General features: G+C 44.7%; 1 non-coding gene across 1 annotated transcript; it reads right to left on the reverse strand.

Annotated features, from left to right (window-relative positions):
- Positions 1-969: 969 nt before the first annotated feature.
- On the reverse strand, positions 970-1,107 carry LOC119920532. The gene has a single exon (XR_005448272.1). It is a non-coding gene; the product is annotated as a small nucleolar RNA SNORA7 (small nucleolar RNA).
- Between the last annotated feature and the right edge of the window lie 5,444 nt (positions 1,108-6,551).

The raw sequence follows: 6,551 nt of genomic DNA on the forward strand, positions 1-6,551 counted from the left end.
TCACGCCGCTGCCCGGATTGTCTTTGTCCAGAAATGCTCTGGGCATGTTACTCCCCTCCTCAAAAATCTCCAGTGGCTACCAATCAACCTACGCATCAGGCAGAAACTCCTCACCCTCAGCTTCAAGGCTCTCCATCACCTCACCCCCTCCTACCTCACCTCCCTTCTCTCCTACAGCCCAGCCCGCACCCTCCACTCCTCTGCCGCTAATCTCCTCACAGTGCCTCATTCTCGCCTGTCCTGCCATCGACCCCCGGCCCACATCATCCCCCTGGCCTGGAATGCCCTCCCTCCCCACATCCGCCAAGCTAGCTCTCTTCCTCCCTTCAAGGCCCTACTGAGAGCTCACCTCCTCCAGGAGGCCTTCCCAGACTGAGCCCCCTCCTTCCTCTCCCCCTCCTCCCCCCTCTCCATCCCGCCCGCCTTACCTCCTTCCCTTCCCCACAGCACCTGTATACATGTATATATGTTTGTATGTATTTATTACTCTATTTATTTATTTATTTTACTTGTACATATCTATTCTATTTATTTTATTTTGTTAATATGTTTTGTTTTGTTCTCTGTCTCTCCCTTCTAAACTGTGAGCCCACTGTTGGGTAGGGACCGTCTCTATGTGTTGCCAAGTTGTACTTCCCAAGCACTTAGTACAGTGCTCTGCACACAGTAAGTGCTCAATAAATATGATTGATTGGTTGATTGATTGAGGTAGAGGAACTGAAAGAGGCTTTACTAGGTTCTTGTCTTGTCTTATGCTGTTGAGTCGTCTCTGACCCATAGTGACGCCATGGACACATCTCTCCCAGAATGCCCTATCTCCATCTGTAATCGTTCTGGTAGCGGATCCACAGAGTTTTCATGGTAAGAATATGGACGCGGTTTACCATCGCCTCCTTCCAGGCAGTAAACTTGAGTCTCTGCCCTTGACTCTCTTCCCATGCTGCTGCTGCCCAGAACAGGTGAGTTTTGACTTGTAGCAGATTGCCTTCCAATAGCTAGTCACTGCCCAAGCTAGGAATGGAATGGATAGGCCTCTGCTTGACTCTCCCTCCCTTAGTCGAGACCAGTAGAGTACTGGAAACTCTCCAGGTGTGAACCTGAGAGGCTTTACCAGGTAAAGAGGGCAAAATCACCAATTTATAGACACAGTGAAACACAGTCTCTCACAGTTTCCAAGTGGTGGAGGATTGTTGGGAGATCACGGTAGCAGACAGATGTCATGTAAGGTAATCAGGAGATGGATGGCTCTCCTTGGGCAGAAGTTTTTGGGGATGCCAATGGTACACATGTCAGTGTGGCCAGGAACTATGGATGCACACAGCGGGAAGTGTGCGTGGCTTTCAGAGAAGCAGCATGGTCTAGAGCACGGGCCTAGGAGTCAGAAGGACCTGGGTTCTAATCCTGACTCTCCCATTTATAGAACAGTGCTTTGCACATAGTAAGTGCTTAATAAATGCCATCATTATTATTTATCTGCTGTGTGACCTTGGGCCAGTCATTTCACTTCTCTGGGCCTCAGTTCCCTCTGTTAAATGGGGATTAGGACTGTGAGCACTGTGTGGGTCAGGGACTTAGTACAGTGCTCTGCACACAGTAAGCGCTCAATAAATACGATTGATTGATTGATTGACTGTGTTCAACCCAATTAGCTTGTATATACCCCAGCACTTAGTACAGTGCCTGGCACATAGGAAGTGCTTAACAAACACCACTTAAAAAAAAAGTGGCATTCTGACATTGGCCTTTTCGGCCACTCACACGCATGGAAAGGATCTCATCGCCAGTAGCATCAACTTCAAAAATGAAAGACTTTTTAAAGATCAGCATGACTTCATTGGCAGTACAGGAAATGCATAAGGAATTTGCAGATGTTATGTATAGAAACGGGGTCTTTTGTTTTCAATGTTAGCAATGCGTCTCCCTGCAAAATGTTTCAAAATGAGTGCGCTTGGGAGGAGAAAAAGGTCTCATTACTGGTTGCCAGGGAGTCACCCCCATCTTTAGCATCTCCTTTAGCTTCGGGTGAAAAAGCAGGCAAAAGATATTCACTCGGGGCCAAATGATGTCATATAGTCAGGAAGCAGCATGGCCTAGTGAAGAGAGAGCACGGGCCTCGGAGCCAGAAGGACCTGGGTTCTAATCCCAACCCCTGCCACTTGTCTGCTGTGTGACCTTGGGCAAATCACTTCACTTCTCTGGGCCTCAGTAACCTTATCTATAAAAGGGGGATTAAGATTGCGCACCCCATGTGGGGCAGAGACTGTGTCCAATCCAATTTACTTGTACCCACCCCAGTGCTTAGAACAGTGCCTGGCACGTAGTAAGTGCTTCTAGACTGTGAGCCCACTTTCTAGACTGTGAGCCTGCTGTTGGGTAGGGACCGTCTCTATATGTTGCCAACTTGTACTTCCCAAGCACTTAGTACAGTGCTCTGCACACAGTAAGCGCTCAATAAATACGATTGAATGAATGAATGAATGAACATATACCACAGTTATTATTATGCAATTGAGAAGCATAGAGCCACACGAGCAGGGAATGGAGAAGGTTTGCCTGTTTGCAGCAGGGGCAGTTGGAGACGGAATAATTACACCCTCTCATAACCATTCCATTTTCTAACCCAAGCCAGGGTGATCTTAACACTGCACTAATGACTACAGTGAAGTAGGCCATAATATATCAAAATGCAATAGACTGGAAATCCTACAGATTTGTGTAATGAGAACTTTTACTGTCATTTGGGAGGTCGAAGTGTTTTATTTAAGCAATTCTGAATGCTGAAATGTTCAAAGTAAAATATCAGTGGCTGTTAACAGTAATGATTTTTAAATCAGGATCATTAACCAAACAGATTACTAAAAGAATTGACGATAAATGTGGTTGCAATAACATATCAGTTTAGAAGGGGGTTTATTTTGATGAAGAAATATTGATTAGGAGATTGAAGAGTTCAAGCTCAAAAATGTCGATTTCCAACTTTTAAGCAGATGGATTCTACTGGGAAGGTAAGCTTAAAGTATTATCGACTGCATCTCCTCACTCCCTACCCCCAGTAGGGTTGAACTGATTCAGAACACATTAACCTCACAGGGATTTCACAACAAGTTGAGACTCACCCAGTGGCAGCAGGTTGGGGTGGGGATGGTAATAGGAAGATCCGATTTTGGGCTCTTTAATGTCAATGGGGATGTTCCGTGCTGTGCAACTCTATGGCAGTTGAGGAGGATAAGAAACCATGTGTCTTCATCTCTCTGAGAGACTCCAGTGTGGCAGGCAGAATTCCACCATAATGCTTGTGTTCATTTATCATTTTTGGTTCGTTACTGGAGAAATCAGGTGGTAAGCAATTTTGCATCTGATTATTAAGTGTTTAGAAATCTGTAAATGTGAGATCATTTGTGAACAATGTTGATTTCCCCAGTCGTATTACTGCCATCGATTCTGCCATCCTAGCACTGGCCAAACAACTAAAGGAAGAATTCTGTCTGGCAATGGGTTGTCGGGATTCCTGTCATCACAGAGAAAAACAGCCATCTTTATTTGTTTACCATTCCCGATGAGGATGTATCAGGAGAGGATGGGATGATATGTTTGTTCAAGAGCTACTAAAAAGCAGTGTTCTCAGCGACAAGGATCCTCCAAAATAGCCCGGGTGTTTCACTAAGTAAACGTTTAGCGTGTGCACACACAGCCAAGGATATGAAAAATGACATTCTCTTCTCAGAAAAGACTCTGATCAAAAATCCTCAAAATACATTTAGAGACTGTGGAAAAAGTTAACTCTGCTAGCAGTTGCATTACATTGATTGATACCGGATGTAACTTGGTAAGTACTAGAGTTCAAGCAATCGGTTCCCTTTACACAGATCAGCCCTGGAAGGCTAGCTGAAAAGGCATAGATATTGCTCCAACCTCTTTAGCACTTCCCTGTGAATAATTACGCATCGAATATGTAAATCAGAAACTGCTGAACGTACATAGATTCCACAAACAAACACAAGTGCATTTTCAAGAGAGGCTTTAATTTCCCTTCTTCTCATCCTAATTGACAACATTCATAGAAGGAGGACAATTTGAGGATTATAAAAGTCAGGAAAATGAAATACAGAGACAGTCTGAACCATAAAATATGTTTCCTCTTTCATTAAAAGAATGAAATATTGTCAGTGCCCTTTATAGTTTTAATTAAGTATGTCAGTCTAATGCTTAGTTGAGAGAAGTATGCAAATGAGTGTTCCTTTTCAAGGCCAAAACTAAATGAACACAGCACTCTCAAACAGTACCATCTTAATTAGGTTTTGGTGCAGAGGTCTAATGGATTAAGTCATAAATACTATAGGTACAGTATTCTTTATTTTACCTAGAAAGTGATTTCCAAAACAAAGCACAGTCCCTGCATTCGAGGTAGTAAAAGCTCTCCTGGAGCTAGTTCAACTGGAAAGGGGAGGGAGAGAGGGAAGGGAAAAGGAGGGGAGGTGGGAGGGAGATGGAGGGAGGATTGAGGGAAAGGGAATGGAGGGGAAATTGAGAGAAGGGGGATTGAGGAAAGGGAAATGGGGGACGGAAAGGGAGATAAGGAAGGGGGAAATGAGGGAGATGGAGGGGAAATTGAGGGAAGGGGCATTGAGGAAAGGGAAATGGGGGGTGGAAAGGGAGATGGGGGAGGGGGAAATGAGAGAGAGTGTGGGGAAAATGAAGGGAAAAGAGGGGAGAGAAGAAGGAGGGTGAAAGGGAGGAATAGAAATGGAAGAAGCAAGGCTTAGCAGATACAGCCTGGGACTGGGAGTCAGAAGGACCGGGGCTTTAATCCTCATTCCGCCACATGTCTGCTGTGTGACCTCGGGTAAGTCACAACTTCTCTGTGCCTCAATTACCTCATCTGTAAAATGGGATGACAGCGTGAGCCCCTTGTGGTACAGGGACTATGACCAACTTGATTAACCTGTATCTACCCCAGCACTTAGAACAGCGCCTGGCACATAGCAGGCACTTAACAAGTATCATAATTATTAATTATTATTGAGGGGTTGGTGAATGAGGAATAGAAGGGGAAGTGGATGAGAGGGAAAACAGGGAAAGGGAAGAGGGGGAGAAGGAAGGGAATGTGCCTGTTTATTGTTATATTGTACTCTCCAACTCTCTCAAATTGTACTTTCCAAGTGCTTAGTACAGTCTTCTGCACACGGTAAGTGCTCAATAAATACGATTGAATGAAATCTCCCAAGAGCTTAGTACAGTGCTTTGAACACAGTAAGCACTCAATAAATATGACAATGAATGAATCCAGTGCTTAGAACAGTGCTTGGCACATAGTAAGTGCCTAACAAATCAATCAATCAATCGTATTTATTGAGCACTTACTGTGTGCAGAGCACTGTACTAAGCGCTTGGGAAGTACAAGTTGGCAACATATAGAGACAGTCCCTACCCAACAGTGGGCTCACAGTCTAAAAAACAAATGACATCATCATCATCATGAAGGGTAGAGGGGGAGGGAGGGGAGTGGAGGAGAGCAAGGAAAGCAGGTGGGGGGAGCAGCATGGCCAAATAGAAGTAAATAAATAAATAAATAGAATAAATAAATAATAAATAGAAGTAAAGAGATGTACATCATTAACAAAATAAATAGAATAGTAAATATGTTCAAGTAAAATAGAGTAATAAATCTGTATAAACATATATACAGGTGCTGTGGGGAGGGGAACGGAGGTAAGGTTGGGGGGGATGGGGAGGAGGAGAGGAAAAAAGGGGCTCAGTCTGGGAAGGCCTCCTGGAGGAGGTGAGCTCTCAGTAGGGCTTTGAAGGGAGGAAGAGACTTGTTTGCTGGGTGACCTTAGGCACATCACTCCACTTCTCTGGGCCTGAGTTACCTCTTCTGTAAAATGGGGATTGGGACTGTGAGCCCCACATGTGACAAGGATTTGGGTCCAACAAAACCTGTTTTGTTTTGTTGTCTGTCTCCCCCTTCTAGTCTGTGAGCCTGTTGTTGGGTAGGGGCCGTCTTTATGTTGCCGACTTGTACTTCCCAAGTGCTTAGTACAGTGCTCTGCATACAGTAAGCGCTCAATAAATACGATTGATTGAATGAATGAAAAAATGAATGAATTTGGGCTTAGTACAGTGTCTGGGCCATAGGAAGCACTTAACAAATACCGTTAGAGAAGCTGCATGGCTCAGTGGAAAGAGCATGGGCTTTGGAGTCAGAGGTCATGGGTTCAAATCCCGGCTCTGCCAATTGTCAGTGGCTGTGTGACTTTGGGCAAGTCACTTAACTTCTCTGTGCCTCAGTTCCTTCATCTGTAAATAATAACGATGGCATTTATTAAGCGCTTACTATGTGCAAAGCACTGTTCTAAGTGCTGGGGAGGTTACAAGGTGATAAGGTTGTCCCACGGGGGGCTCACAGTCTTAATCCCCATTTTACAGATGAGGGAAGTGATGCACAGAGAAGTGAAGTGACTTGCCCAAAGTCACACAGCCACTGACAATTGGCAGAGCCAGGATTTGAACCCCTGACCTCTGACTCCAAAGCCCGCGCTCTTTCCACTGAG

This window comes from Tachyglossus aculeatus, chromosome X1, assembly GCF_015852505.1.
Source record: "Tachyglossus aculeatus isolate mTacAcu1 chromosome X1, mTacAcu1.pri, whole genome shotgun sequence".
In the NCBI taxonomy this organism is placed as follows: Eukaryota; Metazoa; Chordata; class Mammalia; order Monotremata; family Tachyglossidae; genus Tachyglossus; species Tachyglossus aculeatus.